Raw genomic sequence first — 13026 nt, 5'->3', positions numbered from 1 at the left:
GCCTGGCTGTCATTGCTCTGCAAGGACCTTCTCTTAATCTGAACAATAATAAGGTCAGCTGGGTGCAGTGGGATTTTTCTATCAATTAGTTCAGCCATACTTCTAACAAGCCATATATAATCATGAATGTTTAACCTGTAGGTTACATGGCCTGCCTAGCTGTGTGACCTACAGATCATAGAGCTGATACTTTCCTATTTGTAAGCAAAAAATTTAATAGAGATTTCCTGTTGAATTGTTCTGTCTTAGGTGTTCAGGTTCTCTACCTAGTTATGAACCAAACCATAGTAAAACACTTGTAATCTGGACCATTGTGCTTTGGTCTTCTACCTGACCCCTCTAGGAATTGACACCAGAAGCACACTATGCTTGAGAGTCTTTTCTTCCCCATTAAGCAAAAACAAGCCCTGCATGACCTGACGCGCTGCTTACAATAGGTTTCTTCTCAACTTTCTCCATTCTTGGGCTCATGAACGTGCAAGATCTCACTGAATGCTCACAGCTGCTGCTGCTACCTGTGGAGAGAAAGACATGCGAACCCTCTTCTTCCTCCCCTCTGCTGTTTTGCAGACTTTGGCATTTGGTTGTAGTATAGTTCTTATCTGTGGCGCCCAAATACACCAGGCTTTTGGTGTGTAAGGTTGTAGTGCAAAACCTGCTGCATGGGGAAGTTGTTCATGTGCTATAAAGTATTTTCAAAGCTGTTGGCACATTTAGTTTGGATTTATAAATTACTAAAAGAAGAGTTATATGGTTATCATTTGAAAAAAACTTTTCTCGTAAGAAAATGGCACGTTACATGAGCCTGCTATAATTCTGCGTGTTTGTGACCCTGCGAAGGGAAAAAGTAGTAAGAAAATTACTATTCTATTTGAAACTGACAATCTCTGAACACCCTAAAAATCCTAAAGACCTCCTTTATGGATGCACTCAGTGCTGCTTAAGCAAGAGATTCCTTCAGATTGTCCAGTGTAATGCATTTCCCATTGGATCTGTTCATGTTTCAAATCTGTGAAGCTTACACATGCCATTGTAGCATGCAAAAATCTCATTGAGAGAGAACTGAGATCTCAGTTTCTAATAATCCTTCTGGCACCATTTTTATCTTAATTGAGGTAATAATAAAAATTCAGCCATTTAGACTACCAAACTGTCCTCTTTTTCCAATGTGCAGTTGTAGTTTTAATAAGTACATGCCTTAACAACTCTAGGAGGAATTCATTATTTCTGTTGGCACAGCGTGGTGTACTTTCCCCTTCCACTTGAAATACGTTCCTCGCTGCTTGCAGAATGAAGTTTGAAAAGTTTAATTGTAAAACAAAAAAAGAAAGGGTCATAAACCAGACGGGAAAAGAATCTCAACTCTTGCAAATTTAAGTTGGAAGTTACTTTAAACAGGTGCAGTTGGCCATGATGTTCTGAGTGCTTATACCATAAAGAGGTTACTGTTCTCTTCCTACGCTGTATTTCCTAATTCAACATTGATTGTTAAATTATCTGTTGGAGTTTTGACTTTTAAGTCAGGTGCATTTAAGCAAAACTATTCCATCAACTAAACTGCATCTCGGAATCTTGGAAGTTGTTACAACAGGGCTAAGATCAAGACTTGCTTCAAGATTACCAACCATGTGCAGGCTGGTGCACCCAGCCTACTAACTGCTTCAATTAATCCCAAATCAGCAAAACCCAGACACAGAATGAGTAATAAAACCTATGGTCAATGCAGGTACTAATATAAAAAGAAATAAACATCATTACAAGGTCAATGTAGCTAAATTGGTATCCTCACTGTATTATAAGAAAGTAATGAGAAACACCTTCAGCCTCAAACAGAAGTCAATAGAAAATCAGCTAACAGATACTGCAGACATTCTTTTTCTAGCACGAACCAAGGACAAAGGGCAGCTGCTCTGGAGTAACGCAGATACTCATAGTGGCAAACACAACCTTTCAGAAAAGGACAACCACATTCCATTAAGTAGCAGAACCACCCACTGCTGTTATTTTATGAATAGAAGGTAGATTTGCCTTCTGACTGTTGGTGAAATAATGAAAAAAAAACCCCAGGATTTTGGAGGGGTAAAATTGCAGACAATTTATGTTTATAGCTGTAGATGGCCATACAAGTGAATCTAAATGGAGTGCCGGATGGAGCTGAGAAATGCAAGTGAAAGATAAGGTTGTAGAAATCTCTCTCTCCAAAGCTAATCAGAACTAAGTGTCCTATTGCCAGCAGCAATGCTTCAGATAACAGATAGGGATGGAAATTTTGTCGAATAATTATGTCAGAAATAACAGCAAAGGGGGGGGTGTGCTGACTCAGAAAATTGTCACCTACTTCCTCCCTTTGTCATCCCAGAGTGGGGTACCCACTGCCAAGTGTACTGCATAATGTTACCCTGTTGGGGAGGGGAAGCTCAGTGATTAACTGTGTGTAATACCTAACATAGTATTCAAAATGTAATCTCTCTAATTTGCAATTGTAAATCTCCTGTTATCAATTAATTTACATTGTACAAGTAACCATCTGATTATCTTTGTGCATTGCTGTATTTACACTGCAATTTAATTGTAAGTAATTAGCATGTAATTGCATATAGTTATTTCTACCTTGTAAAGAAAGTGATGTATTTGTATGTAGTTAAAATAATTGCAGTTGAGAGCAAATCTTTTGACTTTTCTCCCTTTTCAATGTGTGGAGCAGTTTTTATGGCCAAAATTGCTGTTGTCATGACAAAGTTGGGTCTCCTTTGGATGGGCTAGGGTAAGCTTTCTGCAAGCTTAGGTATGCAGAATTGCATTTTGCTTTTAGCCTATATTCATTTGTTGGTTTAAAATATTTTCTCTGTCTCCTAATACTAACCTGCCCCTCCTCCTTAAAAAGACTTTGTAATAGGAGTGAGTTCTGGTGTCTTGAGTATAAATCCCAGTGCAGCCAGCAAGGAAGTGGTGAGACAGTGACCTCTGTTCTTGGCATGGATGAATGCTTTCCATGTAGCAGCTCTAACAAAAAAATATTACCTTATTATAGTAATACCTACTACGTATATACTTTATGAATGCCATCAAGGGCAATGGTTGCTTTCATGTCCAGTACTAGTAAGGATAATTTTATTCCTCTTGCTGGTATCCTCACTCCTTCAGTCCTCCACTGCCCCACTTAGAGTCACGCTGGTGCCAGGCTTTACCGTCACAGAGTGTTTCTTGCTGTCCCATCCTACAGCACTTATCCTTTCCAGAAAAATACAGTGTTTTCTGAGCATTACTGTAACAGAGGATCTCTGAGACCCACTTAGGGTCTTTTGTCCCCCCTGACACAGCAGAAAGCATACCTTGGGTTTATAACAGCTCTGGGAAAAAGTCGTCTTCGTTATGCTCCCTGCAAGCTGTCTGCTGGGAAGGGTGGTGTTGGAGGAGGGAGATGCCCCTTGCTGCTGCCAGTGCAAGGCCAGTTCATTAGCATTTGTGTTTCTCTAAATATCTGGGGAAATATTTTGAATTGACAAAACAGCTTTGAGTGACCCAAAAGATGGTATTGTCTTATGGGATAGTCTGTGTCTGCTCTTGGGCTGGAGCCGCTGGGTGCCTTGGGGTTTTAATTTGCATTGCTGGTTAGACCCCTGAGTTTAGTAAAGAATTTTATGTCTGCTCAAGGGAGAGTATCTTTTCACTTCTCATTGCTGCACTCAGCAAAATAGCTCCCACCTATGCCATTGTCAGATTCATGTTGTCCAGAAATGTTGTGCTGAAGCAATCATCTCATTGCAGGGACTGATGGAGAAACTCTGAGAGGTTCCTCTCCTATTCTGTCTGAGCAAATGGTAGGTGACATCAAAGCCACAATTCAACTCAGTCTTCTTCCTCATTTAGCATTTACCCACATTTTCACGCAGGTCCTGTGGAAATAACGTGTTAATGGTAACACACTGTGTACCTATTTGGCAGGGCTGCCAGCCAGTTCTTGTGTGCTGAACAGGTTTGCCCATGCCCCTGCCTTCTCCTGCCCAGCTGCACCCAGCTGGGAGGGTAAAAGCACACCTGAAGGTGGGTGGGAGGAGATGGAGCTCTGTGGGAGCTTATTAGAGAATGTGGCTGGTGGTGAGCATCAGGCTTTGCCTGGGGAGATAATGGGCTGTGTGCTAGCTCTGCACAGAGAAGTGAAAGAGCGGGGGCTCCCCGGGGTCTGTCCAGGTGAGTTGGCGAAGGGTTTGGGGGGGGGTCCTGCTGCAAGGGGTCCTGTTGTCCTGCTCAGGGAAGACTGGTGCTGTCGAAAGGCTTTAGGAATTGAAGAAGATGGTGGAATAAGGCTTTTGTTTGAAGGAAGTGTATATCTTTCAAAGGATTATGTGCAGGATTGGGTAAATTGCTTTAATTCAGTGTTTGTGCCTCTGTTGAGCTATTTCTCAGAACTTTATTTTTTTTTTATCTTGAAATCTCCTACATACCTCCCTTGGTAAAACTGATGTTATTATGTAGATAATACTTTGGTTTCATGAAGATGAGAGCATGTACCTGGAGTTAATGACTAACTTGCTGCTTTGTGTCCTGTGCACAAGCCATCTTCATTTATATATAAGAAACATAAGTTCTGATGTTGGAGGGCTGATGTGAAGAGAAAAATTAGCAATCACAAAGCACTGAGAGGTCTCCAGGTGTATTGGTAGTAGTAGTAACTGTTATGTTAGTTGGAGAAGCCTTGCACCTAACGAGACTCCTGTGAAACATTTTAGTATGCTTTTGACCTCTGCAAGGTAGTCTCTTAATATCTACTGTCTTTCTCACAGATGTAAATAAGGATTAATTTGTATTCAGAAACATTCTAGGAGCTGGGCTCTCACTCAATTATTAGGGTCCACTTTATCAGTGTACCTGATATTTGTTTGCCTGATCAGGTTGCAAGCTGTACACAGTATATAGTGGTCAGTTGGGGTTTAAAGCTGGTCAAAATCTTAGAGGGTATTTTATTTTACTCCTCAAACTGCAGAAAAGTACTATGACATAAGTATTTGTCATTGAGCTGTAGTAGCAGTACGTAAAGAGGATTTACTCTATGAAACATAGCTTTATGGTATTTTTCACTAGAGCTTTTGCATTGGTGATTTCTGCATTTTGGTGTTTCTGGCTCTCCTTTCCATTGTATTTATTCATTCCTTTCTTCAGTTAGGTATATTTCCCTGCATTTTTGTAAGCATGTGAAAGGAACACCAAAAAGAAATAGGAACAGCTTGTCTAGTAAATAAGCTGCTAGATAAACTTCTTTCCCCCATCTCTCTTAAATAACAACTTCTTTTAGTACTTGGCCAATTTCCTTGTGATTCGCTCAGAGCTCTGGGGATGAACAGACAGAAGTCTTTGCCCAAAAGAAACCCTTGACACTCCTCACTCCTACTTTTGAGATAGTCCAGTGCTAATCATAAGGTGCTTAGCCTTCAAGGGTTAAGTAATATCCTTAATGTTGTACAAATATAATAAAGTTCATGTTATCAAGTGTTCATATGCATTGCTGTTTACACATTTGCATGGCTTTCTGTAGGAGGGAGTTGGTTTTGCTCATCAAAACATGCATAAAATGTATTGCAAAGCTAGGTGAAAGTTGGGCAGCTCTGTGGTGTGTAATTTCAAGCCACATATATGTGGCTTAGTCCCTGAGCACCCTTACCCCACGGAAATACTAGTTAAGGCATAGGTTTCAGTGTATTAGTGAGTTTATGACCTGTATAAAAACGTCAAGTCAAACAGCTGCCTACTAAATTATTCAGTGTATTGGTAGAATAATGACTTGGGCGATGGAGATATTGGACTTAACTCTTTGAAGAAGAGTGGGCAGGGGAAATAAATCAGCTGGACTTGATTCCAGCTGGATCATAGCAAGATCCCTAATGTTACATGCCATGTTGGAGCAGTACATTCAAGTAGAATTAAAAGTAAGCAATGAGATTGATCTTGACACTGATGTGAACTTTAAGTGCAGTTTTAGTAGAGCTGGCTAGAAAACAAGAAACCTAGAAAAATGGGCTTGCTTGATGAATACTTTTAAGAAAAAAAACCATAAACCCCTTATTTTTTCAGGAAAAATCAATATACTTGATGAAATCAAAAGTATTTTATAAAAAGTCCATACTCCTTAAGACATTTGTAGAAAAAAAAAAATTTGAACTGTCTTGATTTAATTTCCCTTGAAAGCTTGTGAGCCAACTTTGTTACAGTAATAATAGAGACTTCAGCTAGAAGTCTGGTTTATGGAGGTGTAGCAAAACTGGTTTGTTACTTGTTTCATTACCTCTAAGTTGCACTTGACCTGAGGTTTTAGCGAAATGCATTATATAAAAGATAACAGCATTGCATGCATAAAGGAACAAAACTTCAGTTTCTGAAAGTTTCAAGTGTGTGTTTGTCTTGATAAAGTTTTTCAGCATGTTTCATGTTGGATATACATAAAAAGATATAAGCAGTATGTTTATACCTTGTTGTGAGATGTACAAAAAAATACTGTCTTACAGAATCCTTATTATTTTTATGAAGAAGTGTATTTGCTTAAATGTGTATTTAGATAACTTTATGCTTTCTGTGCATACCTTGAATATTAACATTTTATATCAAATGCTATGAGCATCTTGTTTTCAGATTTTTCCATTTTATGGGAAAGTTGGTACTCGCCTTTTGGCTTTCAAAACATGTTTTTGCATCATCAGTTGTGGCCTGGCAGCCACAACAAATCTGCTTTACGAATAATAAATGTTTGGTGGAACAATGTAATTAACCAACTGGCTATTTTGCTGTAGAGGCTGCAGTTAAGGAAGTGGAGCTGCTGGGGGGGGAGGATCAAATCCTGCTCCAAACTATGCAAGCTTCCTAAGCATAAGCTGTTGGGAGCCAGGCTGGCTAAGTGGCATCCAGGAGCCTGGGATATTGTCGCTGCTGGTGGGTGCAGACCCCTCATGCTGCCTTCTGCACCACTGTTGTGGTATATGTCTATTATTGTAATGCTGTGCCAGAGTGCAAGCTGGAAAAGGTGCCATCATTTCAGAGGTTTCAGCTGCATAATGATGAAATAGGAAATAAACATGCAGGTTTATAAAATAATCACCTAAAGTTTCTGGGTTTTTTTTTTGTTTCTTTTGAGCTGTCTGCATGCATCTCGGTGTCTTGGCCAACTGTGAATGCTGGCACTTGCTGTTAACACCAGCCGTACTGCAGTGTTATTTTCACTCATCTCTAACGGGTCAAAGCTGCCTCCTCTTTCTTAGGAAGAAAGAAGTTACAAATTTGTACTTTCTTTTTTCCCCTCTCCACTAAGACATAAGTATTTTTGAAGTTCAGTTTTGAAGTTAGAACCAAACAACTTCTTTTTCCTTCTTTTTTTTTTTTTTTTTTTTTCCTCCACATTTTCCTTTTTTTCAGGTCCTGGTTGGTTTGCCCTTATTGACAGCACTGTAATATAACTCTCCTGCAGCCAGCTCAGACCCCTGAATATAAGGGAGGTCAAAATGCGATCTAGTGATGTTTTACTGTGCTCAGGATCCTGTTTGCTCATTCTAGGTGTCCTGCCCATGCAGCTGAAAATATGGTGTGGTTGGGGGAGTCTTTTTATCCCAGTTCACAGGATTTGTGTTGCCAAGTTCCAGTTTTGACCTTCACGAACAGGATTTTGTCTTCTCTTGTGGGGTTATTTGTGATCCTTGAGCAGGTCTGTCTATGGCTTCCAGCCCCACTCCTTTCCTTTGATCTCCTTCCTCTACCCTGTGGGCTGTATCAACTTAAGAGACTGTCACCCCATCAAAATGAAGCTGCTGGGAGTATTAGCCTTTGAAAAGCATGCCACTGTTAATGTGCTTTTTTCTACTGAACTATGGCCTTAGCTCTTGCTTGAGTTTTAGTGTTGATTGCCAAAGGATCAAGGCAGGAGTACCTGTTACTAAGAACAGTAAAGAACCAAGCTGTGAGAATTAAGACTCTGGGCTTTATATTCACTGTTGTTTAAAACTGTATTGTTACCAAAATGATCAAAGAACTTTTCAGCCTTCTTTCCATCTGTACTACCTTTTAGTACCCATGGAAGATACTGTTGTGCTTGGCTTTAGCTGTTACACTGGCTGTGTAAACAAACCTGGCCTGCTTGTTATGATAACACAAATTGTCTGCATGTAAAAACATAGCCTGAAGGCATGACTGTGCTTCTGTAGGTTAACAATGACACAAACTAGTGCCGATATACTAATTTTTATAGCTAAATCCGCTAATACTTTTAGATTATCCAAGGTGTAGGTGTAAGGACCAAGACACTATATTTGAGGGTTTTCTCCGTCCTGTACATCTTCTAATGTAGTCAGACTAATTGCATGATAAGATAAACAGGACTCGGTAACAGAGAGGACATCATAGCAAAAGTGATGAATCTTAAACAGGGAAATAACTGAACTGATCACAGAAGTAGAATACAATGATGGGAAGGGGAGTAATTCATACATATAAAAAGGTATTTTGGCAAATCCTATGCTTATTATTTTTCCTTTTGTTTTTCTCTAATTTTCCCTCAAAATAATGCCACTTATTCATGATGCTGCAGCAATAATTGAACTACTGGAAGGAGAGGAGGGAAAAAGCTACCCATATAAATTACTACTTGAGACCTGTTCTGTTTTGACAGATGTCAAGGCTGGGTAGCTTAGCTTGTTCTGCTGTTGGTATGAAAAGAGCTTGGTATCACTAGGATGCAGACTAATAGCTTTCTGTGCTTCTGAATGCAGAGAGATTACATTGCAACAGATTCTTTTTTTTTTTTCCTAGTCATAACCTAGTGACTCTGAGAGAATAAATTGATAAAATATTCCCTAGTTCCTTCTCGGGGTGTTGCTGCAAGAGTGGGAAGTTAAAGGGAAAGAAACAGAGGTAGCCTGCCTGCTGATGGTGTTAGTATGTCTATTTATGTTTAGGAAAGCCAGTTACAAAATTAGTTGAAATCTGAAGAAAACAATTTGCTAGTGTACATTAAGCTCCTCCGATTTTATAGTTCATATTTAGAGTGTGTGCTGGTTGTAGGTGATACATGTCTGTGGCCTTCACTTAAATCTCTTGCTTTAAAATATTCTAGTCTTGTTGTTCAGGACTTGCCTATTTTTATACTTAAAAAAAAATATGTAGCTTGTGTATCAGATAAGTGGCTCCAAACTAAATAAATGGATCTTCAGGGCGTCTGTCTCTATGTATTGCTTTCAGTTGTCATGGATGGGAGACAGTCTTGTCACTGGCACTTCATGGCAGATAGTCCTTCAGTTTATTTTGGATACGAAGCTTTTTCTCTGTTACTTCCACCAGCCTTTCTGTTTTTGTTCCTGCTCATAGGTTTTCAGGTTGTATTCACCTTTATTTGCTGTCTGTTGCTACTAAATACATTTTGTGTTTATCAATTAGCTTCGTCTATAAACTGATAATTTAGAAGGAACTTGTAGAAAACTAAAGATTGCATTTTGTTATAGGTTCTTCATTGTTCTTGGGTATTTTATGAATCCTTTGGATAAAACCTTCGACTGAGAGATAATTTAATAACACTGGTTTCTGATTAGTGATGGAATTCCCCTGAACAAGAAATTTCTTGGAAAGTGAGATTTAGTGTACCCCAGTTGCTAATGCCATTCTTCTGCACTTGGGAAGTTTTTGTGAGGTTTTTGCTGTTGCTGTGTATACTAGCAATTGTACTTGCTTTCCTTGCAGTGCACTGCTTACAGCAGACTGAATAAAGCTTAAAAGAAAAATTTTTGATAGTTCTCTCCTGAAAATTAAGATTGCAAACTATTGGCAGTTCATGTATCCGTTTCCTGTTCTCAAAATACTGTATATAAGCACCTTTTTAAGCCAGCTGCTAAGGTCAGGGTGGCTTTTGTGGGTGCTGCTTCTACCATTGCCTGTTGGCATCAGGACCTGCTAAATTGAGTGTCTTAAAAGCTGATTATGCAACAGTTCTGTTTAGTTACAATTCAGCATTTTTAAACACCAGAGGCTGTTCTCAAGGCAGGAAGAGTAGAGGCTTTTCCTTGGACATCCACTGCCTTTCCACCGAGTGCTACTTCAGAGAGCACTGGGTTAAAGTATTTTCCAAAATGCTCCTTGTAATATTGAGGCACCCTTGAGATGAGCCGGCTCATCCTGGCGGGGTGCTTCCTGCACCGAGCGCCCCGTTTGTGTTCCTGGTGCAGCCAGCAAAGATGATGGGGGCTTTGTGTCCAGTGTTGCAGGCTTGATTGTTTATATGTTTTTTATGGTGTCACTGTAATGTCTTCTAACCTTGATCTGTGTTGGTTGGGTAGATATAAAGTTAACTATCTTATCCACACTGTTGCTTTTTCATATAAAAGAATGCAGGTAGGCACTGGAAGGTGTCTATCTTGTCACTGATATGGACATGTTTAACTTCAAAACCCTCTTCAGACTTCATGTAACTGCACTGTGTGACCTGGTTATGTAAGTTAGCAATTTCCAAAAGAAACCAACTTAAAAAGCAGAAGACCTTGGGTTTTTTTTTTTTGAGAAGATGGTGTTGAGGGAGTATGTGGGCGATCTGAAATGTCTTCTGGTTTGCAAGGACAAGGAACAAATTAAAAAGGAGAAAAACAACTTAATGGTGATGGAGCTGCAGCTCTAGCAAGGATAGACTGTGGGCGTACATCCATTTTAGCTTGTTGCAGATTATTCCTCAATGCAGAAGGTCATAAAAATCTCACTGCTGAGTATTGGAAGATTGCTGAAAGTTTAAAATGTTTTATTAGCAGTAAATATTTAAGGGTTTTGTTTACAGCAATCAGGGGACTTTATGAATACATACCTTTAGCTTGCAAATAAGCACTAAATTGTCACCTCAAAGTCTGAATGGTAAAAGGTGCAAAATTAACCAACAAGATTGCTAATTATTACAAGCTGGGTCGACATTACCTGATTTATTTTTTTTTATCACTGACCTTTCTTGTTTGATATTTTGTAATCAGTTACAAGTGATTAGAGAGATTTCTGAATGCTTATAATTTTTGCTTCTGGCACTCCAATCCCAGTAAGGGAAGATTTAATATTACAGAGTGATAGGAACAAGAAATGAAGGGGAACTAATGGTCCCCTCCCTTCCACGGTAGGTATAGCCTGTTAATGTCTGCTTGCTTTTTCATGCAAAGAATCACTCGGATGTGACATTGAACGATATCCTTTGTGCCATGTCCTTCAGCTGAGGCAGGCTTTGGGCCAACTAGAAACTTGAAAAGAAAGTGCAGAAATACACAAGTATTGGAAGATGCCATCTCTTTTTATAAAGCTGCAGTGGACTCTGAAAAGAGTCACCAGCAAGCAATGCAGCTCATGGGCTGACAGTGGTTTGGAGAGCTCATGAAACCTCTGTTCCCTGTGGAGGAGGAGTCTTGTACAGTATTAGAACTACTACACAGGCCCTTGATGTTTCATTAAAAATTAAGAGGGTTGTAACCTGCATCTTACAGTGACGGTGAATAAAATATTGTTTTCTTAGTGAGGAGCTGGTACAACCCATGCCCTCCTATTGCTTGGAAAATGAGCTGTAGTGGACTCCAAAGATGTGATTATATCTTGGTAACGAGAAAAACACATCCAAAAAGTCTGATTGTGTCTGAAGTGAATTTTTCCCTTTGTGTCATCAAAGCCTGACATGTTCGGTTAAAATAACCTTTAGAAAGTGCTTGGGTTGATGTGCTGTATGCAAACGAGCAAAGGATCTCTTAATCAGCAGTTCAGAGAGACTGGAATATCACTCACAGACAATGCAAAACAACTTAATGCATTTCATTACTTTGCATTTAGAGTGGAAAGGTGATGAACACATCAGTCTCTCTGAGTGCAGTCTCCTGCAGTTATTCCGGGCTTTTTACTGACATATGGACTTGTCACCTGTATCTTTATGGGGAAAATAGCTTTGAAAGAACATGTTTCAAACAGGTGCCTCTTCTCTGTGTACAGTCAGTAAGCAGTTCTTAGCTTATTCCAGTGGAGCAGGGAAGCACATTTTAAGTAATAGAAGACAGTTTTAAGGGTTATGTAGCTTACAGGTTCAATTTATGAACCAGCTGGTGAATCGCTTTGAGATTTCTTTGTCAATCTTGCTAAAGAATTCTGGTGTCTAGAAGATTCATTATCAATACACAGTCATGCAGGTCAATGTTCTTTTCATTTGTGAAGCAAATGACATCAAACATGGCATTGTAAAGCCTAAAAATCCAATGAAAGTGTGTAGTGCTCATCCCCACTTGATGAGACCAAGGTATTTTGCTGCCTCAGAGTAACGCTTTGGAATATTTAATTTTCACTTTCTTTTTTTACAATAAACCACATGGGATCTCTATTTTGACACCGTTTTACCTTGAAGTTAAACTTATCAAACCCTGGGAGAGTTATGATGGTGATTAGGGGTTTTGAGTCTTTCCTCCATGAGATAGATTACACTTGCAAAATGCTTTTGGCTGACTCACTAAACAATGTTTAAATGCACAGGAAATGCTTCTGTGACAAATGTGTACTGGATTTATATTTCAGCTTCAGAAAACTGTGTTCTTTCCGTTTGGCTCCCATAATCAATCTATTGTGTTAATAACAGTGTTTCAATTCATGAACAGGAGGCAAGCCGAGGATTCAAATGCTACTGAGGAAGGGCTGTACCATGCATGTCTCAGCTGCAGCTGGTAGATGGTGTTGAAAGTGTGGGTTCCTGTTGTGCAAGATGGGTGCCTCTGGAAGGAAATGACATAGCTGAAGCTTGATACCATCTTTGTTGGACTGCTGTTGATATATGTAGTAAACCTGGGTGATACTACAGGGTTAGTGTCCTCTGGCTTTGTTTTTGAGAAGGTAGAGCCTGGTCTAGGGCAAGGGTGGGTATGCATGGACTTTGCTCTGAGAAATGCCCTCAAGGAGCAGGAATATGACAGCAATAGGAGCAGTTGTAGGGAGGCCTTCAAGAGCCCTTTCTTCAAGAGGGCTGGTAGTACTGCTGGAAATGAAAATGAGCAAGAGCAGATT

General features: G+C 39.6%; 1 protein-coding gene across 3 annotated transcripts in view; it reads left to right on the top strand.

The window, feature by feature from the left end:
- LOC133270495 (contactin-4) overlaps positions 1-13026 on the top strand; it is a 338999-nt gene that overhangs the window by 22582 nt on the left and 303391 nt on the right. The window contains exon 1 of one of the 3 annotated variants that reach the window (XM_061455702.1): positions 4173-4191. The exons of the other annotated variants lie outside the window; for them this stretch is intronic. The gene's annotated coding sequence lies outside the window, so the exon portion shown is untranslated. Of the gene's footprint in view, positions 1-4172; positions 4192-13026 lie in introns of those variants that run through there. 3 annotated transcript variants of the gene reach the window in all.

Source organism: Pezoporus flaviventris, unplaced genomic scaffold (genome assembly GCF_033815535.1).
Source record: "Pezoporus flaviventris isolate CSIRO_AGI_PZ_B2104156 unplaced genomic scaffold, CSIRO_AGI_Pfla_v1 ptg000021l, whole genome shotgun sequence".
Classification (NCBI taxonomy): Eukaryota; Metazoa; Chordata; class Aves; order Psittaciformes; family Psittacidae; genus Pezoporus; species Pezoporus flaviventris.
This window is presented reverse-complemented; position numbering and strand designations above follow the sequence as displayed.